At 47.5% G+C, this 23,393-nt stretch overlaps 1 protein-coding gene and 1 long non-coding RNA gene across 8 annotated transcripts in view; both read left to right on the forward strand.

The window, feature by feature from the left end:
* The window catches only part of MACF1 (microtubule actin crosslinking factor 1), a 292,549-nt gene that overhangs the window by 60,410 nt on the left and 208,746 nt on the right, over positions 1–23,393 (forward strand). The window lies entirely within an intron of this gene.
* LOC310851014 lies at positions 1,513–4,147 on the forward strand. The gene is made up of 2 exons (XR_014567537.1): positions 1,513–3,003; positions 3,169–4,147. It is a non-coding gene; the product is annotated as an uncharacterized lncRNA (long non-coding RNA).

Raw genomic sequence — 23,393 nt, forward strand, 5'->3', positions numbered from 1 at the left:
AAGTACTAGAAAGCTCCAGTCTCAAAGTTTGCTTCTGGCTAGTATGAGCAATTTATTTACCCATGCTTGGCAGGATTTCACAAGGTGCACAGCCTTCTTGGCCGTGGTGTCAGTTTTTGAAATCCCCTTGCCTGGCTTCACATGGCCAGAACTGCATTTGCTGGGCTGCATGAACAAGCTCCTTGTAATGTTTGGTAGCCTCTTTGTGCTTATATCAGGCTTCTTCCCCAACCTGGTGCTCTCCAACTGCCTTGAGTTATATGGCCATACGATGCTGGGGCTAAAGGGAGCAGGTCCATGTCATCTGGGGCTAAGGAGAGCTGTAGTCCAAAGCCACTGGAGGGCACCAGCTTGGGGAAGCTAGCCTGGACCCAAACTAAGCAAAGACATGCTAGCATTTGCATGATTTAATTTGGTTTCTAATGGGCAAATAGGTTTTAAGACAGGAGAGCAACCCTCCAGGGAACAGAATACTGATCCTTCTTTGCATTTTGATGATCGCAAATTCCTGATTGCTGCCTTGTGACTTTCAAGGTTGCATTGAGGGGAATAGGGAATAGAGTGGGGAGACTCTAGTGTAACAAGTGGGGGGCAAAATGCCCCTTTAAAAGTTTCCATGAAACGAGCCGAGTTTCTGGTGAATGTGCTTGATTAGGAGGGAAGTGAGGTGAGGGGGATTTCCACATGAGCCGGAAGATGAATGGTGGAGGTTTCTGTTTGCATAAACACGCTTTCTGTTTGCATCCAAAAATCTCTCCCTCCCTCCCCCCTACACACACACACGGAATCCATGCAGGGACACAGGCAGAAGCAATGGTGCTGCTGCAGCTGGATCTGTCTAGCAAAACCAAATGAGAATTCGTTCAGCTGTTCAAATTAGAACTTGGCCAGACACGCGCAGGGTTTTCATGCTCCACATCTTCCGCGCCAGTCGCTAAAACAGCAAGGAGAATCCCTCTGACAAACCGATTTATTTTATCGCAGCAGGAGGCCTTCAAGGACTACTGCCCAGGTTCTCAAATGTGAGCTTTTGTCATGCCAAGTTGCCTTCCTTCTTATTTCAAGGGTCCTCCCATTGTCTCACCATGGCAAGGCCTCTTTTGAGAGAGGATTGCAGCCTAACAACCCTCAATTTCAGTGCCTCGCCCTCGGCTGGGGAAGTGTGGAGCCTGGCGCTTTAAGCCTGCAGGCCCACCCGTGAGGTCTGAATGGTTGGGGCAGTTAACCTGCATAGTCGTCACAATGCAGACTGTAGCCATTGTACGCATGGTGTGTTCATTATTACCTACCATTGACTCAATTGCACTGACTTAACTCGGCAGTGTAATGCAAATCCAAATAATTGTAAGCCGCCCAGGGTGGCTGGGGAAACCCAGCCAGATGGGTGGGGTATAAATCATAAAATTATTATTTATTTCTTATCTGCAGTTGGCCTAACTACTTGCTCTTCCCTCACATTCCCACAGTGGATTCATTAACAGGATCCTTCTCCATACAATGTTTGCTTTGGGAGCAAGATCTGTGCACTGAGAAGGCCACCTCCTGCTTCTCTTCCTTACATGATTGCAATCTCTGAGGTCTACCAAGAATGACCTCTTGAGTTTACCTTTTCTCAGCATGGCATGTAGAAAGATGATTGCAGGGGGAAAAACCCTGGTGGGGTTTTTTATTTCCTCTGATTTCTGCGAATTCCTGGAGGGTCAGGCTATCCATGGGTCCTAGCCAGGGTGGCTACATTCTGCCGCTGCTGCCAGAGGTACTATGCCCTTGTATACCAGTAGCTGGGAATTGCGGGGGGGGGGGGGGCAGAGTGCTGTTCCCTTGGGTCCTCCTTATGGGAGTTGTAGTCCAAAACACCTGGAGGGGCATGTGTCGGCTGGAAAGGCTGGAGGGCATCAGAGCTGTTCTAGCCACTGTCTCAGAGCAGCTGCTGGACCAGAACAGCATGCATCCGCAGGCCCCTTGGAGTGATTTTTGACTCACTTGAGTGGTGTTTGTGTTGGAAGTGGGTGGCCTGCCTGCGTGGAAGATGTTACAAAAATACACTCGGAAAAGGCCCAGTATAGCAGAAAAAGACGCAGTGTGGATGGTTCCCACAAGCCTAACATTTTCATATTTCCCATCTCTGCCAAGTAGCCTCTGGGTTTGGTGTTAGAATAACAGGCTTGTTTGTGAAGACACCGCAGCTTTTGTTCAACTGGCAAAAAGGGCCTTTTTCACTCCCTCATTCAAGGCTGCTTTCTCTCTCTCCCCCCACTCCTCTATTTTTCTTCTTCTTTCCTGTTTCCTAAGCTGCTGTGGGAAGGTTGGAGAGTGTTTGAAGGGGATTCCTTGAAAGCACCCGGACGCTTGAGAAGAGGGGAATTGAGGGGGCTCAGTGAAGCAGAAGGATTTATGGGTTCATAAGGTCCCATGCACAGCCGAGGCTGCCCCCATACTTCCAATAAAAATCCAGTCCACATGCAGGGGCCACAAGCAGATTCCAGCCCACCCGTGTCAGGGGAAAGCAGCAAACGGCCTCCAGAGTCACTCTCCAGTTTGTCCAGGTCTTCAGATGGACACTGAGCCTGCAGTGAGACACTTCTGTGTTTCACAGAAGTGTACCGGCATATTCACAGAAACATTGGTTGTTGTGGAGCATGGCTGGGCTGCTGACCTTGTGGAGAGGGCTACATTTCTTATGGGGTTTCAGCTGCAGGTGGGGCCAGATGCAAAGGTGGGTGGCTTTTTCTTGCTTTCTGCCACCTGCATGAGCTTAGGCTGGGGGGATGGAGGCTACCAACCCCACCTGTGGGAATCATCTCCAGGAGGGTGTGCAGCTGGTGGCCATCTCATGTTTGCCCTCAACATCTGGGTATTCAGAGCTATACTGCTCCTGTCTGTGGAGGTTCCATTTTATCTGACATCACTAATAGGCAGGGCTTTTTATCAACTGGAACTCAGTTCTTGCACCTCTTAGGTGGGCACCATTGCCATTATAAGAGAGCAAGGGAGGTGTTCATGGTGAGTTCCAGAACCTCTTTTTCTAGAAAAACAGCACTGCTAATAGGCAGTTATATCTCTATCCCTCTCCGTATATCAATCACAACCCCTTTTGATGAAGCTACAGCTGGTCCCTTGGCCTAGTTGTTGTCAATGAGGATGGTGACCTGGGGCGCTTTCTTGCAGGCGTCTGGCTGTATATTAGGGTGGCTTTGCATTGCCTTAAAAGTCCATGGTTGCTTTTTAAGCAAGTTCAAGGGTGGGGAGAAGCTGCTGTATGCAAGCAGCACTGCAGCTGCTCAATTTGTCCTGCTTTTGGCAATGCTGTGTGCCCACACAGAGCCAAGGGACCCATTCTCCTGGGTCACGCCCCCCTTTTCCAGCTTATCCTCCTTTTGCCCTGGTCTCCCAGGTGAGGCAGCATCTCTCTCTCTCCCCCCCCCCCCCGCTCCTCAGTTGGTTGTGCCTTCATGGGAGGCGCTCCTTCCTTTTCACATAAATCTAGAAGGGCCTCTGGCCTGCCATCATGTCTGGTGCCCTCCCCCTGGGGAACCCCCACAAGCTGGCAGCTTCCAGGGCTCTGCTATAAACAGCGATTAGTTGCTTGGGGTTCGAGGCCTCTGAGAACTTCACAAAAGGTCTGGCCTCGCTGCCTTTTTTCTCAGGACTTAATTAATTCTCTGTCAGTCTGCACGTCTCTTTTCTTTCTGAATTCTCACCCCCCCCCCCAATTTTCTTGTTTGCCTTTTCTGCTTCCAAAGTTCCTTTTCTGTGGCGGTGCTGTGGATGGGTGGGGGCGTCTTTCTGCATCCAAAACATCTCCACACACACCCTCACATGCACACCTTTTGCGAGCAGCCCACGTCTGCTCCTTGCCGCCTGCTTCCGAAGTTTCCTCTTTCTCTGTTGGCCAACACAGAGGTCTTCATTCCTGTCTGCCTCCATGACTCCCTTGTTTCTCTGCTCTGTTACCAAAACTGCCCTCCTCTTCTCCATTCATTGTGTCTTAGTTTCCACTATCAACCTCCCCACCCCACTTTTTTAAATGTTCAGGGTGATTTTCAAAAACTGTTTGTACAGTGCCGTCAATGTACTTTTTAGAGTAGCATGAGTTAAGAAAGGGGGGAAAGGGTATCTGCCTGCAAGGAGCTTGCAGTGCTGGGGGGGGGAGAGGGGACAGGAGAGCCTCTGGGGAGCAGGATTTTCTCTTGTCAGTCTTGAACCACCAATATCATTTGAGTGACTCACACATGAAAGATCGAGCAAAATGACAGGAAAGGAGAATCCTACTGAACATTAGGCAGACGGTAAGAGCTGTTCAACAGTGGATGGACTTCCTCAGAAGGTGGTGGACTTTCCTCCACTGAAGGTTTTTAAACTGGTTGGATGCCCATCTTTCAGTGATTCCTGCATTGCAGCGGGTTGGACTAGATGATCATTTGGGGGGTCCCTTCCAACTCTGCAATTCTGTGATTCTATGAACCGGAGTTTTGGTCCATGTGAATCAATCCTAGAGGCCCCATCTTCAGTGCAGAGGGGAGCTGGCTGCCAGCTGTGTTGCTGATGTGCAGGGCAGTTGCACAAAAGCAGTGAGTGCGCACGTGGGCACTTGTCAGGCATCTGCTGGAGCTTCACAGCTGGCACATTTTTGGAATGCCATTTCAGCAGCAGCTCCCCTCGGGCACTCTGGAAGCCGTGGAGGCAGAGGAGCTGTAGGGTGTAGGGATCTGCCTGGGCTGGCAGGAGCAGAGTAGTGATACATTCATGTTTACATCAGTGCTCCTTCTCTCTGCCCTTGTCTTGCCATGCTTCTGTAGAGAGAGGAGCTGCCAATGGAGGCTTCCTGCTGGAACTGAAGAGAAGCCTCCTTCCTTGAGGGCCTTGAAGCAAAACCCTTCATAAACACAAAAGCAGAAATGTGCTCTGTTTGCAGTGAAGCACAAGGGCCAAGCTTCTTCCTGGCATTTTTTTAAGGGGTGGGGATGTTGGCATTGCCACTGTGCAAACTGCAGGATGCTGTGAAATTGGGGCAGGACAATGGATTTTTGTTGTTGGGGTCAGGACCGATGTGATTGGTCAGTTAGTTAAGTATTTCTATTGTTTTACCTGATCTAGGAGGGGCAGATGCCACTCACAGCCCACCCCCCAGCTATGCCCATGGGCAGGACCCCCTACCCAAAGTGGCTTTGGTAAAAGTTGGCTCAATGTTGGTCCCATAAAAGAGAGTGAGTTACCTTCAGACTTCCTGTAGTAGGCAGGGCTCTCTGGTGGCAGTTCTGGGGAAGTAAACCTGAAATAAAGAAGAATGCATTTCCAAATGCTATTCCTGAAATGAATGGCTTGAACTATGGACTTCATTCATGCATGGGCTAGCAGGCAAGCCTCCTTGGGGAAGAGAGCAATTTGTAGTTAGTATGTTACTATTAAGTAAAGAAAAATGTGGCGTTGGGACCACAAGGTTCATCTAGTCCAACCCCTTGCAATGCAGGAATCTTTCACTCAACATGGGGTTTGAACCCATGTTCCTAAGGTTAAGACTCTCATGCTCTACTGAAGTCTCACAGACTTAGTCAGTTTGGCAGGTACAATCACAGGATAGCTCTGCCAGGCGGGATCCCAAGAGCCACTTCATCGCTAGACAGGTTTATAATCGCTAGACAAGTTTATAGTAAGAAAACCATGTGTGTCTCCCCCAAAGTGTGATATGCCGACAAAGTGGAAAGCTGCTGTTGAATTCAGTGGAAATACATTATTATTTATTTAGAGCATTTGTACCATAGCTCTTCAGCCAAAAAGGCTCCCAAGGTGAATTACATACAATTAAAAAAAACATTTCCCTATCAGAGGCTTGCCATAAAAAAAAACAAAAAATGACATGCAAAGCAAAAGGGAGAGGGAGGGAAGAGGAAAATAAAAAACTTGGGCACCACTTTCTACACAGCTGTTCTTATATTGACCAGTTGGCAGAGTTCAGGGGGCAAGAGGTGCCTGATGGAACTGGCCCTCCAGCAAAGCTGATGAAATGAGCCTTTTTGCTTCTTGTCTCCCCATTCTGCCCCTTCCCCCTCCCACCAGTCTTATGGAATGACTGCCCCCCCCCATGACAGTGAAGAGGAAGGAGGAAGAGGCTGGTGGGGCTGGCCTGTCACAGCAGAACCAGTGGAGTGAGCCCTGCTCCTGAGTTCTCTCTCACATACTACAGTGTATACAGTGGTACCTCGGGTTACAAATGCTTCAGGTTACAGACTCTGCTGACCCAGAAATAGTACCTCAGGTTAAGAACTTTGCTTCAGGATGAGAACAGAAATCGTGCTCTGGCGGCAGCGGGAGGCCCCATTAGCTAAAGTGGTGCTTCAGGTTAAGAACAGTTTCAGATTAGAATGGACCTCCAGAACGAATTAAGATCTTAACCAGAGGTTACTGGTTACACTGTCTTACTGTGTGAAAATACCCTCATAAGAAATTGTCTTGTATGACATGGCCCTAAAATGCTATCCCACCCCCCACCCCCCACCACCAAGTTTACTAGTTACTTCATTCTTCAAGGGACAGGCCTCAGTTTCTTTCTCCCGCCTTTCCCCTGGCAAAGGTCCATTTCTCATTAATCCTTATGTATAGTGTGGATGTGGAATTTCCTCCTGGAAGAAAGCAGCTCTGTTTCTGAGATCTTCGGCAAATCCTTCAAGCTCTTTGTGTTCTCTCCTCCATCAGCTCCCCCCCCCCCGACACTTCAGTGATGTTGTCTTTGTGGTGTGGGAGTTGGGGGTGGACGTGTTGGTGTCACACAGTATTATCGGGATGTAGCAAAAGGTGTGTTGCTTCAGATTCCGCAAACTGGAACCCTATCGTCCTGTCAGATACCTGGCTTCAGATCGTGTATAATAGAGAGGGAAAGCTCTGATCCCTAATTGTGGTTCTCCCTTGCAGGCCTGATTCCTGCTAGCTGATGAATTTTCCTGCACTGTCAGGGTTGGAACCTCCAGTGAAAAAAGATGGGCGTAAACAAAGGCTGCATAATGAAGTCGGTCAGGCCTTGGGGAGATTAAGAGGCTGCCGGCACAAGCGGTGCCTCCAGCTTTGCCAATTTTTCCACTCTGAGCTTTTCAGTTTGGCCAGGCTGTGGTGAGCGTGAGAAAAAGGCTTCTGTGAGCATTGCCAAAAATCATGAGAGGAGCACAATCCACCATACTGCGCCTGGAAGTCCCTGCGGTCCTTTGACAGCCAGCCGTTGTCCTGGAGATCCAAGGACTATCTTTGACTGGCTTCCTTTGTATGCCTGGGGATCTGCAGCCAAGGGTTTAACCTGGAGCCTCTTTCTTTCCCCTCTCAGGAGAATGCTAAAAACTTCCTCAAGGTGCTGGTGTTGCCACAACTGCATTGGGCTGTTTACTTTTTGGGGGTGGGATGGGAAGCAAAGAGGCCTCCTGTTTGTGCCTCAATCACAGCTGAGCCCTCTTATCTCTTCCTGCACCAGCAGAACCTGCCTTTCCTTTTCTTTTCAGCTGGACAAGGTGAACCAGGGCACCTTCTCTGCCCGCCGACACCTGTTTGTTCCCTACTCTCTTTTTTTCCCCATCCTTCCAGTGCTCAGGCAAAGGGAGCTTAGATTTTTGGTGCTTCTGTGGCACACGCTTCACACAGGTGTCTCTGGAAAGGCATGTGGTATGCGAGATGTCCCAAGAAGCAGCAACCTAGATGAGGGCCCAAAGCCAGGACTACAACAAGCCCACAAGATCTCTCTCTTTTGCAGCCAAGTATGAGCTGCTGGGATGCAGATGGTGCTGTGGGTTAAACCACAGAGCCTAGAACTTGCCGATCAGAAGGTCGGCAGTTCGAATCCCCGCGACGGGGTGAGCTCCCGTTGCTTGGTCCCTGCTCCTGCCAACCTAGCAGTTCGAAAGCACGTCAAAGTGCAAGTAGATAAATAGGTACCGCTCCAGCAGGAAGGCAAACGGCGTTTCCGTGTGCTGCTCTGGTTTGCCAGAAGTGGCTTAGTCATGCTGGCCACATGACCTGGAAGCTGGATGCCGGCTCCCTCGGCCAGTAAAGCGAGATGAGCACCGCAACCCCAGAGTCGGTCACGACTGGACCTAATGGTCAGGAGTCTCTTTACCTTTACTATGAGCTGCTGTGGATATATCTCTGCAACCTTTGCCCATTGATGGGGGCTGCTGGGAGTTGTGGTTCAAAACATCTGGAAGGCAAAGAGTTGCTGTATCAGGCACTGTGCTGGTAATAGACAGGCAGCACACACAGCTAGGTCTTTGGCTCCTCAGCCTTGGCCTGCCTTAGACTTTGATCTCCATCTGCATAATGGGAATAATAGTTACCAACTTTTGCACAGTGGAGGGGAAGCACAATGAAGCTTGCACATGGGAAGCCCTGTGTAAACAGAAGTGAGTAGTAGGCCAGGGCTGGGGGCCAAAAGGAAAGCTGGATGTGTGGTAGGTGTGTGGCAAGAGTTGTATGATCTCAAAAACAATGTGTCTTGAGGAATATGGAGCACTAAGCCTTGGGGGCAGGAAGGTGGAGATCCCAAAAGAAGTCTGCTTACTCTCATATCCCCCCCACTTTAGAGTAACACAGGGAAACCCAGCACGGCAGTGTCTGATACCCGCACCTAGTTATCTGCAGAGTAGAGAGTGCCCGAGGATTGAAGCAAGTAAGCCAGGCTGCACTATTATTGGTCTTTAACCCTCCAAGTTCACTGGCTAGATCACCTTGTGGAAAAATCCACCTCATTAACAGGCAGAGATAGTCACTCCTCTTTGAGCCAACTGTGCTTGTTTTGAAAAGGTCCCGAAGGTTTTAAATTGTCATCTTACTTTGTGTTCCTCTGATCCCTGGAGGATTATGATGCAGATAAGGTTAATCTCCCCTATTGGATCAAAAGGATACAAAGAGGTACACACACGACTTCAGCCATAACATGCTAAAAAGGTAATTGCTGCCCAGCTGTAGGTCTGCCTCCTTTCTCCTCTGCCTTGATGATACTCAAGAGACTTTGTTCTTTTAGATCTACTTATTTTGAATTTGGGCAGGATGGTTACAGAAGTGCAATGGTGCAACATGCAGCACCTACTTTCATTGTATAGGCAAAGAACATTAAGACTTTCTTAGAATTACTTGCTCTTTTGTAACTTTGCATTCTCAAGAATCACCATTCTAGGAATCCTTTAAAAATGCAAAATCAGATTTGTGTTGTGTTCCGTTTTCAGGAGAAGTCCCACCCACACTACCACACAACCAATGCCCGCTAAACTTGGGGAACATCTTGGATAGTTTTTTGGGAGGGACTCCCAAATGCATATCCCATAGGGGAGTCACAATGTCACTGTCTCCCCTCAAAATACCTCCTATCCATCCAGCATATGGCTAATTGCGTTCCTAAGCACCATTGTAGATCCATGATGAAAAGGAAGCCTCTCCTTTCAGTGTGCAATCAGAATTAATCTTTTGGTGTGAAGTGGCTGCTGAAAAGAGGAATTGACTTGAGCTTTTGAATCCTTGATTCCAGTAAGTTCCCCACCAGGGTTCCTCAGAGTTCATATTTGTATGTGAAAAGCCTGTTGGACAGCTGACAGGGTACTGGCCTGTTCCAAGGATTGATGTGAGTGTGTGTGTCTCAGGGAGAGAGAGAAAGAAGGAAGGAGAGAGTGTCCTTGTGTGGTGTCTTGAAAAATATTTTTCTGCTTCTGTATGAGGGTTGGAAAGGCCTGCTTCCTCTCAGGCTGTTGGAATTGAGAGCCTGTTCGAAACCGATTCTCAGAAAATTCTTTGGGAGTTAAACATTTACCCTTGATGCCCTTAAGGAGGCTTAAAGTCTGGTGGTTACTCAGAAGGAAGAGGCTCTCCTGCTCTGCTAGCAAGGGACCCTCATCTCTCTTCTCACTTGTGGTATTCTAATATAAATTCCTTCTATATTTTGAACTGCTGCAAGCTGTATGGTGTCCTGCCATTGTGTACACCAGCCCTCTGTTTGAGACTACAACTCCCATCAGCCTCAGCCAGCACTGCCGCATGTTGCTAGGGCTGGTGGGAATTGGAGTCAAAAACACTTGGGGGCACTTTGAGGAGCTTCCACGCTTTTGCCTGCCATGATGAGTATACTGTTGCCCTCCTATTAGTATGACATGCCTGAGCCCCTCCCAGCTGTGGTCGGGTATCCTCCTGACACCTGTGTGGTAATCCTTGCCTCCTGCCCCATTTCTGAGTCTGAGAGGAAAACTGGGGGATTGGCTGCTCCCTTGTCTAGGTGCCTCCAGCCTCCAGCCTCACTTTCTAACTCTACACTGGAGTTGGGGGTATCCCTGGCCTCAGGGACAAGTGGAAGGTTAGGATCCTGCTGATCACAGTTGCATGGTTACCAAGGGCAGTTCCAAATTGTGGGCTGCTTAGATATATGAGTGGATACTTCCCCTGACCACAGCTGTTTGTTTAGATGGGATCCTTTTGGCCAGAAAGAGTAGAAGCCATGAGGGGAGATTGCTGAAACTGGCATATACTGCTTAGAACTGCCTTTCCCAGGCTTGGGGGCCCGGATGTTGGTGGACTACATTTCCCATCAACCCTGATCCTTGGCCATGACAGCTGGTTGCAGATGGGACTTGTGGTTCGGCAACATCCAGGGACCCGAGGTTGGGAATGGTTGGCTCGGGAAGCCTTTTGGCCAGTATCTGTAAACACCTATGATTCACCTGCAGTGAAAGGCATTTCAAAGGGGAGCCGCGAGATGTGACAGCCATGGAAGGAGGGGTGCCTGGGAAGCCGGGTGGAGTCCCCGACTGTCTCTAGAAATGTCATCTTTTCTTCATGACTTTTCTCAAGGCTGCCGGCTGGGAGCAGGGAGGGCATGCGTGGCTTGATCCATCTCCTGCTGCTTGCCTGTGCTTGCAGGAGGGTGTAACCCATGTGTGTTTGTGCTAAATGCCTTACTGCTGACTGCATAGGCGGGTATATACCCAGAGGCATGGCCAAAAGGTAGAAATCCAGGCGGGTCATGAGGTTGGCATCTGGGTCAGTTCAAGAGGATGGTGATAATCCCCACGGCTCAGTGTAATTATTTTAATTAAATAATAATAATTTCGGGAAAGTAAATGACAACTGTAAAACTGGAAATAACACAAATTCAGCCACAAGCATTGGCCAGAAAGCTAGGCCATTTGTACAAATTTCATGGAAGCAACTGCAGAGCATGAAGGCAGGGAAAGAATGGGGAGCAGTGATCACAGCCTTAACAGAAAGCAAAACCAACAGGGTATCCTGTGGCATCTTATTGTGGCCTACACTGAGATGGACTGAAGTCCATGTGATTTTGCTGCAAGGGACTAGCACGGTGACCCCATGGAAATTGCCAGAAAGTGTCATTCTTGATCTTAACCAACTGCTAGAGCAGAGGATGATGCTGAGAGCCACTCCATTCAGTATCCAGAGTGAGCCACAGACTTTTCTGTTGAAGCTGAACATGATGGAGGCTCTAAAATAGCCTGTGCCATGCTTTTTCTAGTGCCTGTGGTGAGTGCCCTGAAGTGGATAGCATTTAGAAAAGTCATCTGTGGTGTAAAGCTGGGGGTAGGCAACTTTAGGCCCAGGGACAAAATACAGCCCTCTGGGCCTCTCTATGGACTCAGCTACACAGGTCAGTTTATAACATTATAAATGTGACACCAGATTGTGCTGCAGAGCGGAATCCAAAGTCAATGGCGGATTGCCTTGGAAGCTCCCTCCCCCCAATAGCATTTATTTTTCCATAGCGTTTTTTATATCTGTAAAGATCCAGCCTAAAGATCCACACTTCCCACTGGCCTTGCGTTGAGTGTTTTGGTCTGCCTTGAGTGTGTCCTTGAACTACGATAAATGTGTCATGCTTGCCTTGATGAGGATATAGGGTGTGTTTGTTTGTGTGTGTGTGTGTGTGTAGGTGTAGAAATTAGCATACTGTACACAGGTTGAAAATTGCATTGGTTGCTCCACCCACTTTTGCCTCTGGCCATGCCCGCCACTGTCATGTGGCCATCATAAGGTTGCTCAGAAGGGAATGTGAGACCTCGGGTTGGAAAATGTTCCTCACCCCTGGTGTGGGAACTGTTGAAGGAGTACCAGTGTTGGGTCAGGTTGAGCAGAGAATGGTGAAGAAGTCCTCCTGAACAGCTGGCAGCAGCAGGTCACCTGGGCCGGTGCTTGCCTCTTCCCCTTCCCCAGTTCCCACACAGCTCAGGAGAGATCCCGGAGGGCTGAGGGCAGGCGGGTGGCTGGCCTGTGTGGGAATGACGTCTACAGGAGCAGAGAGGTGCAGCCAAGCGAGGTTGGATTCCAGGGCTGTGCACTCATGGCTGAACATTGTGCAGATTTGCTAGGGGAGGAGGGGGAGGGTGTCAGGGGGGTGACAGCGAGTGAGAGAAGGGAGGCCAAATTCCAAACTGGCTAACCGAAATACCTTTAGTCAGTAACTTGGTAAGCTGAAACACTCTTGGGTAATGATGTGAATTTTCAAACTGAAATATTGCTCGTTGTTTGCGGGCAAAAGGTCCCAGCCTCCACCCCTAGCATCCTCTCCAGGCAGGGCTGGGAATGTCCCCTATGCCTGAAACAGCTGCTGTCAGTCAGTGTGGACAATATTGAGCTTCATGGACCAGCTGTATGACTTGGTAAAAAGGCAGCAGGTTCCTATGAACTGCATTCCACAAAGATGAAATTTTGGTCTCGGTGTTCTGCTGATGTCTTGTCTTGATTCATTTATCAAGTTTTTTTGTTAGGTTGTTTAGACAACAGCTTTGGTGGTCTAAAGTCCACTCTATCTTATTCATGAAGTGTTATTATTCTCTACTGGCTGGTTGAAGGCAGATGAGTTTGTTGTTGTTGAGCAGTGAGATAAGAGGGCACCAAAATGCAAAAAGTCCACAGGGTATCCTAACACAGGCAAAACACACAAAGAGAAAAACAAACATTAACAACAAAATAATGTAAGTTCAACTCAAGGAGCCTCTGACAATAAAGTCAAAAGAAAAATAAAAGATGTGTGAATGAAATTGATACAGAGATACACAGGGTATAAAAACACAACTTATATTGTACAATGAAGGAAACAGGAAAAAAGAAAAAGGTCTTGCTTGTTTACAAATATTTCAAAGGGATTTGCCACCTGTGTGAATTCAATGTCATATATTTATTAAACAACCCCCTCCAAAAGAGAGGATCTGCATCACCCCTAACTGCTCAAATATTATAGCTCAGCTTTTCTGAGATAGCAGTGTCAAATTAATAAATGTCTGTAGCAAAACTAGAAGCCATTATTTCCATTCAAGCCCTTTACAAGCTGCTTGATGGCTTCAAGTTCTGTTGAATCGTGCTAGAACCAAAAACCCCTGTGGGAGAATGGCTCCTTTCAGGGTTCTGAGAGGTAGGTAAGGTTTATTTGCTTCCTTTATTTCATAAAATTTATTCATTGCTTGATTGTAAAAAAAACAAAAAAACAAAAAAAACTCTTAAAGAGTGGTTTACAGAAACAACAAATTAAAAAAAAAAAATCACAACCATACTTTAAAATATACAAAAGTTAAAATACTAAAACAGATTAAAATGACCTCAGCTTTCTAAGCATCTGGATAGGCTTGTTTAAACAGGAATGTTTTAGCAGTAATCGAAAAAAGTACAGTGAAGGTGCCGGCGTGATCTCAGTAGACAGGAAGTTCCAAAGAGCAGGTGTTGAAATGTTCTCTCCCTGGCCTTGGAGTCCCATTGTTTCAGATTTGGGTCCATTTCTTATTTTGGGTAGAAGCTGACCTGTTTGTTTTTCGTAGAAAGCAGAAGAGCACTGCGTAGCAGGTGAATGAGCCCCAGTGCTCTGGCTGATCTTGCGGCCAGGGTGGGGCGAAGGGGACTGAGTTGGCACCTGGGCTTTTTGTGAGGTCTTGTCCCTCTGTTGCGGTGTTTTCTGTGACGTGGCTTGTTGCTAGTGAGGAGCTGTTTTTAGGTTAAGCTGTGGCAGGCCTAGCATCTAAGGCTGCCTTCCCTAAGGTGATGCCAGCCAACTGTTTCAGACTACAGCTCCCATCAGCCCCATTTTCTGCAGGCTGGGGCTGATGGGAGTTGTAGTCCGATACAGCCCGATACAGCCAGAGCTCACCACGTTGGTGAAAGGCCTGTGAAAGGGAAGTATCATTGTCCCTGGATGGAGGGTAGATCTCTGGTTAAAATATGACAAGCTTCATAGTTGTGTCTGCTGCTACAGGGCAACATGGATGCCTTTCTGGAAACTGTTTTATTCAGCTACTCTGAAACTTGCAGCAGAGGGAGGGGACCATTGCCCCTATAGATGTTGTTAGAATCCAACTCCCATCAGCCCCGAGAGTCAATGTGGCCAGTAGTCAGGGGTGACCTGGGAGCTGTAGTCCAGCAACCTATGGAAGGCTGCAGATTGCCCACAGCCCTTTCATATGTCCTTGTCTCTACAACATGCTCTGTTTTTGTCATTTCAGCAGTATATTTTCGAGGAGGGGTAATTTTGTTGGATAATGGGGAATTGGAAATGCTTGCTGATCCACCGCTGGGTGCCCATCTGCCTTCTGCCAACCCTGGCCTGGAGAACTCAGAAAATGATGTTGGGAGCAACCATTGTAATAGCAGAGTTGTCAGTGGGTGACTTTGATGGGTGAAGGTTGATGCCTGGTCCATGGCTCATTCTGCAATGTAGTTGCTGATCGGGGCAATGAATCTGCTGGTTCTGGGAGCTGAGACACAGGTCTCTCTCTCTCTCTCTCTCTCTCTCTCTCTCTCTCTCTCTCTCGTTGTGTTGGGTTCTTGTTCTGGGACCAGGGAGTCTACTTTTTAGGTTTATCTTTCCCTTTCTTAGGAAGGGACAGAGTTCCCCATCCTGCAGGGAGGGAGGCTGTCTTCATGATCTGGGTGTCAGGGGCAGGACTTAGACACCATTATGCCCAGTCAGTTGGCAGTGCCTTGTCTGACATCTAAAGACTGAAATAGCCCACGAGGAGGTGACTCAGTTCATGTGGGCTTTGCGTCTGCTCTTGAATTTACGTGGCATCTGTTGGCCACATCCCCTTCCCACGGCGCATAGAGTGGCACCAGCAAGCGCAGAGGATTCCAGAGGTTGCATACTGAATCTAGTTGCTCAGAGGTGCTCAGGCTCCTAGTGATGTTCTCAAGGGAGGAAGTAAGTTGGGTTTGACATCCTAGGGGTTTATGAGGGTAACCTGTGGCTCTTAAATGTGTGTGTTTTGAAATGGCTGAGCAACAGAAGCGGAGATACCCCTTCTAGCCCACATGATAAATGGTGTCCTCTCTGAGCAAGAAGTACTATGGATGACTCAGGGTCTCATGTGTGAGATATTTATACAGATTTCCTTGTTCTACATGATGAAAGCACTGTTGGAACCTCACAGACAGGTTTCCTGTAACTGAAGGATTAAAATCCCCTTCCTATTCTTACCCACTGCCTAGTCAATTTCTGTTTGCATTTATGAATACAGTGATTCTGTGGGAGACCTGGATTTGAAAGCTTAGGGTCCTTCTTTACATTTTCTGGGTTTCACTTTGACTGGGATGCAAAAAAATTTCGCGTGGGTGGGAACCCCCCTGCCCTGCAAAGTTTTGGACTACAAATCCCATCAGCCCAGGCAGCATGGCCATGCTGTAATGGGCCAAAACATTTTATGGAAATCATAGAATTGTAGAGTTGGAAGGGATCCCAAGGATCATCTAGTCCAGCCCACTGCAATGCAGCAATATGCAGTTGCCCCATACATTATCAGCACCATACGCCTAACCAACTGAGCTAGAGAAATGGCTGGATTTGGAGGACACCTGATTGGGGAAAGCTGCATTAGGCAGATTCAGAGTACAGAGGCCTCTCAGTAACAGCCAGCTATGATGCTTATGTGGAACCTCCAGGTCCAGAGGCAACCTACCTCAGCATTCTAGATGCTCGCTCAAACTGGAGCAGGCTGCTTCCTCCATGGCCTGCTTGTGAGTGCACCTGAAAATGGCTGGATTCTGGCCACAGCTAGAGATGGCATGACATTCTTTGGTGGACTATTGGTCTGGTCCTGAAAGATCTTTTTCATGTACAGTGGTACCTCAGGTTAAGTACTTACCGGTAATTTGTTCCAGAGGTCCGTACCTAACCTGAAACTGTTCTTAACCTGAAGCACCACTTTAGCTAATGGGGCCTCCTGCTTCTGCCGCGCCGCCGGAGCACGATTTCTGTTCTCATCTTGAAGCAAAGTTCTTAACCTGAAACACTATTTCTGGGTTAGCGCAGTCTGTAACCTGAAGCGTATGTAACCTGAAGCATATGTAACCTGAGGTACCACTGTACTTCCTTTTCAAGCAAGTTTCAGCCCTGGCTCTTTTCATTTTGGAAATGAAGAAAAAATTATGAAAGGCCATATATACATGGCAATTCAGGTGAGCAGTTTTGCTAACCCAGAGATACAGTCCTGTAGCCTGTATTTCCTGCGGGACCCTTGGGTAAAAGAAGGTAATCATGAGGAGGGAAGCTGGATGGAAGTCTGTTGTAAATCCACTTCTGGTTGTGGGTTCCAGAAAGAGGCTTACTACTTTCCCCTTGTGATATATTTTTTAAGGAGTGTTCTTTACTTTAAAGCAGCCTTTGCCAACCTAGTGCCCTCCAGATGTGTCAGACTAAAAACCACATCAGCATCATAGGGGATCTGGAGGGCACCAGTGGCAAAGGCTGCTTTGAAAGTGCATGCTGTTTCCTCCCAAAAGAGTGCACTTTTCTCCCCACCCTTAGAACACCCCATTTCATGGCTCTTGCAGCCCCACTGCATCTGTCTGTTTTCAAGCAAAGTCATGGAACCGTATATTTTGTCCATCAACCTCTCTGCATTAGTCTCCCTCCCTCAAACAAACTATCCGCTATGCAGCTCTGCGTACTGGTCCTGAATGCAAGTGGGTCAACCATGCCTGCACTGCTGGCTTGCGGCTTCTCTGTCTCTTTCCCTGCTTGTAGTGATAGGTGATGCTTTTGAGGGTTCTCTCAAGCCCCCTCCCTTCCCATCCTATAAATTGCATGGGTTGTCGTTTGGTGCTTCTGCAGCGCCATCTGGCGGACACTGCAAAGAACGGGACAAAAACAGATCACATGCTTTACTTAAAAAGAACCGCCAACAGCAAAACTTGCGCCAGATCGTACAGTTGCGTAGATTTGCATGACTACTTTTGTGCATATCATTGGCCTCTACTAAACAAACAAACAAACAAACAAACAAAACAAACCTATTCCGTTAAATTTAGGGGAGTGGAGGGGAAGGAACCTTCCAGGGCATTGTATACCCTTGGAAATAAAACAAAACAGTGAGAGCATCGCCCACAGACTGTGTTCAAGCATGCCTTCATTACCATAAGGGTTAGGAAGTTGCTTGAAAAAGAGGAAAGCAATCTGGGATTCTCAGAAAGCTGGAGTTATTATCCAGTGCTGCAATTAGTAGATTTTCTACTATCTTGTGGAATTGTGGTACCCCTTTCCCGAGCATTACACCAGAGAAATGAGAAAAGGTAGGCAGTGCCTTCTTTTGTGGCTAGTTACTATGGACTGATACGTATGCAAGCCTTTGAATTGCACATAATTGCACCACCAGTTTACCAATCCAGTAGGACATTCGTCTGTTCATGACTTCTCACATGTTCCTTCTAATGTGTTAGTCATTTGGGGCATGATGATCTGAAAATAATATGGAATCAGTGCTCTCACAGTTTACCTAAACTTCCCATACTGCCCTCCAGGAGATGTTTCTTATTTTCCGCAGTTAAGTAACTGTCTATCTGCACTACTTCTTTCTGTGTGGGGTCAGTGTGGAAGCAGGAGTCTCCGCGGAACATCTGTCCTTGATGAGGCTGAAGGCTGCTGCTGCTGCTCTTCCTGCCATCCCTATTAGATTGCACCATTGTCCAGTTTCAAGCTCTCCTTCCTTGGGGACGAGTTTCTGATCTTTTTCTGCTCACATGCAGACCTTAAGACCCTCTGTGTTACTGAAGGTGGGCGTCCCTTGTGAACAGGTTCAATTTCATGAAAGTTTCAGATAGGGCAATCTGTGTCTCCTGGGATACACAAGCAGCCCATGAAAAGCCTTCTCAACAGCAGCATCCTTTTGACACAAAGGGACTCCCCCCCCCCCCGCCTTGCTGTTCTGGTTGTACGTTTCGATTTGAACTGACCCTGCAGTGGTAATCTTTGCTAAGCAAGCAGGTACTTCAGGAACTAGTTTGGATTCAGCTTTAGGAGTTTGTGGCTTTGTGGGGTTTTTGGATAACTTGAATGACTGGGTCCGATCCCTGGGGATTATGCTAGGTGCATTTCTGCACTGATAAAACAAAATGCAAATTTTGCTTCAAGGTGACCTGTATTCTCCCATTGGTACAGATGAAGCTAATTAAGCAGACGGGTGCTCACTTGCTGGTTTTACATAATCTGATGCACTTTTGAATTCCAGGTGTTCAAAAGGCTAGGGATTCCTTTAGCAAGGACTTGAAAAGATACAGATTTTGCAGCAAACCAATAAATGAAGAAGCTATTTGGAGCAGCAAAAGCCTTTGTTACTATTCTTCCATTTCCTCTTCTCCCCACTCCCTCTCTAAGATTTCACTACAAGAGCAATGCCTGTCATTGTAATCAGTGTGAATTACAATGGGGCTGAATCTCAAGCGTGTACCTCCAGGATTGGATCTCCTTCCTCTCCTGCCCCCTCCCATTGGAATTCCCCACTGAAGTCAAGAGTAGGATCCATCAGTTTGGCAAAGCTGTGGTGGAGCAAGGCAGATCACACTATAATCCAGCATATTCAGGATATAATATCTGACATATATTAGCAGTCCCCTCCCAAAAAAGTAACCCAAAGTGCCTTCCAGCATCAGATGAACATTAGAACCGAATATTAAAACTTGAACTGTTGCAGGTGTTGCCAGTGCCATAGCTGAGGCTGAGCGCATGTAAGCAGTTTGGGCAAAGCCGCCTTATGAGTTTGTGGCCAAGATTTGCACAGGGGATTCCCCACCTTGCACCCACAACCAATCTGTGATTCCCACTTGCAGAGAGCAGCTTCTCTCAATGGGAGGGTATTTTCAGTTCTACAGCTGAGTTTGGGAAGAATATAAAGAAGCAGGATTCGGGCTGGGAGGAGTGGGGAAAGCTGGTTCTGTGCTTGGTGGACCTGCGCTTTCTTGAACTGCTGGCAGCTTCTCACATCTGTTATAAGGCCCCTGATGCTTTGCAAAGTCACTGAGTGTTAGGCTGGGGAAAGTGTTACTCACCAGGGAAATGTCGAGTAAGTGTGCAGTCTGGCCTGACACACACACACACACACACACACTGGTCTGAGCTGAGCCAGAGGGTGACTCAGCTCTGAGAACGGAAGAGACATCTCTTTAAGAATTAGCATAAAGGGCTGGGAGTTTTGCAGCAATTGTCTCTTTCGGGAAATGAATAAACTGTGCATTTGTGCATCTTTCAAAAACTCTGACTGGAGCATGTGGCAGTTGTGGGTCATTTGTCTTCCATGCACAAGCTGCCTCTTGAAGCATCTGGCACAGAATCTGAATCCCTTAGAAATGTTTGTTTTTGTTTTCTTGTAAGGCAATGTTCCCTAGCCCTCCTTTTTAGGGGAGGATGGGGCAGGACCATGGACTTATGTGCACGTGGGGGTGAACTGGAACGGGGAGGGCCTGATTCTCACATAATGCTGTGCCAGAGTTTCTTTAAGCTATGGTTTGTTGAACAAACCACAAGCTGCCCCACAGTTGATCCAGCAAACCTTGGCTTGTGTCTTCAAAGTTTGGTGTGTTTTCCATCTGCTTTTGTAGCTTGGTAATTTTCTAGGGTGGGTGAGGTGGCCAACCAACCTTCCTCAGCTGAGAGAATTGCTATCTCCTATCACTTTCCTGCAGGGGCTAAGTAATTCCTCAGGACACTTAGACCAAGTGCACTGTCTCTTTTTCTCAAGGGAGAAAAGAAGTTCAATTGCCTGGAAGTGAAAATGTATTTCCCTTTATTCTGGCCTATACACTGTGTTGCTTTCAGAAGGATTTTAGCCTTTTTAAGCTCAGTAGACAAGAGCCACCACCCTCCACAATTTCAGCATCTGTAGTCAAGCACAGCCCACCTTTGGGGCATGAGACTGGAAATCTCTCTCTCTCTCTCTGATAGCACAAGCCTATTTTTTTAACCAGTTGATTTCTTTTGTCCCTTCCTTGCCTTTTACAGAATATGCTGTACACAGGGACCTTCCCCAACATGGCGTCTTCCCAGACATTTTGGACTACAGCTTTCATCAGCCCCAGCCAGCACAGCCAACGATCAGGGTTGATGGGAGTTGTAGTCCAAAATATATGGAAGGGACCAGGTTGCAGGGTAGCAGGAGGGGATGGAGGCTACACTAGGATGTTTCACAGGGAACTGGCAGAACATGACGCTTTCCTTGCTTGGTGGTGTTGGAAGCTGAAGAGGTAACAGGGTTTAGTGAGCAGGAAGAGGCTGTGGCAGAGAGCAGTCCAGAATCAAAGGCAGGACAGGAGGGAGGACAGGAGATAGAGATGAGTAAGGCTGCTGAAGACGCCATGGAGTCTCTCCATCCTGCTGCAACCAGTTCCCCTCTGTCCTTGTCTCCCAGGACCAGAAGAGGTATGAAGAGGGAGGAGCAAAGAGAGACAAGACAATGGAGCCTTAGGCTGCTGGGAAAAGGAACCAGGGGGAGGCACCTTGGAGAGCTGTGGGAAGGTGGGAACCTTCATTCCTCACAACTGCTTCACTGGGGCAAGATCTACTGGGAAGAGTTGCTGTGATCACTAGGCCTGCACTGTTTTGTGTTCTTTTGAATGAAGAGTTAACTTCACTGACACAGGGTGTTTTATTGCTGGCCTGCCCCTGACTCAAACTTCTGGCAGTGCTGTGGGCATGTAGTGGGAGGGAGAGCTTTTGCTCTTCTAGACAATTTTGAACTGAATTTTTCCTCTGAGGATCATTTGGCTGAGCTTGCACCCTGTCCTTGATGGAACCCATCCCCTTTTAACCTCCTGCCTCCCTTCTTCTCTCTGCTTGCCCAGCAGTAGCCTGTGGTTGTTTGCATACAATATTCTCTCAAACAGGACGTGTGCAGAGAGCGCCTTGTCCTTCTGCTCCTGGGTGGCTTCTGGTGGCTCTTCCCTCTCTCTGTGTGTTTCATTTGGACTGTTGTGATGGTTGAGGCTGTTTCAGTTGCTCCATTCACAAGAGAGGCTTACTGTATTTTTAACAATTTCATATGAAAAAGCAGCAGAACGGGCACAGTGGCCGAGGAAGCAAACTGCACAATCAAGTTTATTTCTGGTTTTTCTTCACAAAGGGTAGGTGGAGAAAAATCCTTCCAGCATGGTGTCCTGGCGCTTTGGAGTGGGGGTTCCCCCAAACTTTTCCACACATGCTTTGAAATATGTGCTATTTTCTTCATCCTCCCACTGGTCTCTTCAAGCCACAACTCCCATCTGTTAATTCTCTGGGCGAATATTTACACTGCAGAGGATAGAGTAGAGTTACATTATTATTTTAATATGTCCACAAACTAACGTGGAAGTTTGGAGAACTGAATTTAGTAATGGAAATATAAAGAACCAAAACGGATAAATTTTCCCATCTGTAGGTGACCCTTTGGATATCTTATCTCCCAGGCTCTGAAATGTCTTAAACCACAGACAGTGGAGATGACTGGATTTCCTCTTATCTTATTTTGACCTGAGACCCAGATTGGAATCAGCCTAAATTAAAAGCAAAGAATCCAGGAAGCCTGTGAAAGTAGACATTTTTGGGGTGTACTTGTGGAAGAAATAGCAGCCTGGACAGCAACTCCCCTCAGCCCCAGTGGGGATGGCAGTGAAGGGCACTCATTTGGGGAAGGCTTTCTTACAGTATCCTGGTATGGGGTGTGGGTGTGAAAATATTGTGCTTGTTTAAATACTACACTTGGCTTTTATGTAGCGATTTCAGAGTTTTTGCTTTTTTACATATCAGTGAAAACCTCCTTTTGAAAAGAAAAAAACAAGAAATGGGATGCACAGTGTCAGGTTGTCTCTAAACGGAGCCAGTTGGGAACAATCACCCACTGTCTTCTCCCTTCCCTGGCATGGTGAGCCTGCCCAGTGACCCCAAATGTAGCCACTGTGAACAAAAGTGGCAATGTTTCCCCTCCGTCCTTGGAAGACATTGACTGCTCTATGGCTTTGCATTTCTGAATAGGAAAGATCAGGATTTCTTAACCTGTGGGTGCTACTTGCCTATATTGGGCCTAAGCATTGAAACTAGGATAATATTATTATTAATATCATTTGTATAGTGCCACCAGTGAAATAATAATAATAATAATAATAATAATAATAATAATAATAATAATGCTCTGCACATAATTAAAATACCCTGAAGGTCATACAACCTACAATTATTTATTAATTTGTTTAGCAAAATGCCTGTGGGCAAATGGGCATGTGTGGAGTTTTGTGAGTGAAGGAATGGCTTATATCTTGCAAGGGCACCTGTGTGTGCAGCACATCACTATCTCTGCACATAGATGCTCATGGCATGTACACACACACACTGCCTTGGGAACCTTGGGGCTGTCTCCTCCCACATGGGACAGCCCAACCCCCTGGATGTCTTTGAAGGGACTTTTCTGATCCACCTGATGTGAGGTGGGTGGGGGATGGTGACGGCAGAAACGACCCTTTTTGAAAGTGGCACCTCAGCTTTGGTACACTCTCCCCATAGACACCAAGAGCATAAGAAGTTTCCTGTTTCTGGGTCAGGCCAAAAGCCCAGCTTGTCCATTATTGTGTTTTTACAGAGGCCAACCTGATGCCCACATAGAGCTCGCAAGCAGGACGTGATGAAATAGCACTTTCGGCAGCATGTCTCCAATGCTGCTGCTGGTACACAGACATGATGGCTAGTAGCCATTGATAATGACCCCCATGGATTTGTCTGGCACCAGCTCTTCTGTTTCTTAGTTACAGGCAAAGTCCTTTCTCTTCCCCAGTTCTTTTTAATGCCTTGGTTTAAATCTGATCTTAACCCAGGTCAAGTCACCCAGCGCCAGCAAACTCCCAAAGCCTTAGGGCTTTACTCTCCCCCCCCCCCCCAGGAGTAAATGGTACTGTCAGGTACTCATTTAGTTATGGGAGAAAGTGAAAAAGGATATCATTGTGATGGGGTCTGTCCTTGTTCTCAGCTCCAGGGGCCATTGAGAACCAAGGCTTTGCCTATTTGCATAGCCACACCCTTCATTTGCATAGCCCAGCCCTCTTGCCCTCCAGCTGTTTTGGACTCAACTCCCATCAGCCCCAGCCAGCACCTACTGAGGTTTGCAATTCAGTGAACTAAAAAAGCACTGAGCCAACTGGTCTCTCTTTTC

The sequence above is a fragment of the Podarcis gaigeae genome (assembly GCF_964106915.1).
Source record: "Podarcis gaigeae genome assembly, chromosome: 8".
In the NCBI taxonomy this organism is placed as follows: Eukaryota; Metazoa; Chordata; class Lepidosauria; order Squamata; family Lacertidae; genus Podarcis; species Podarcis gaigeae.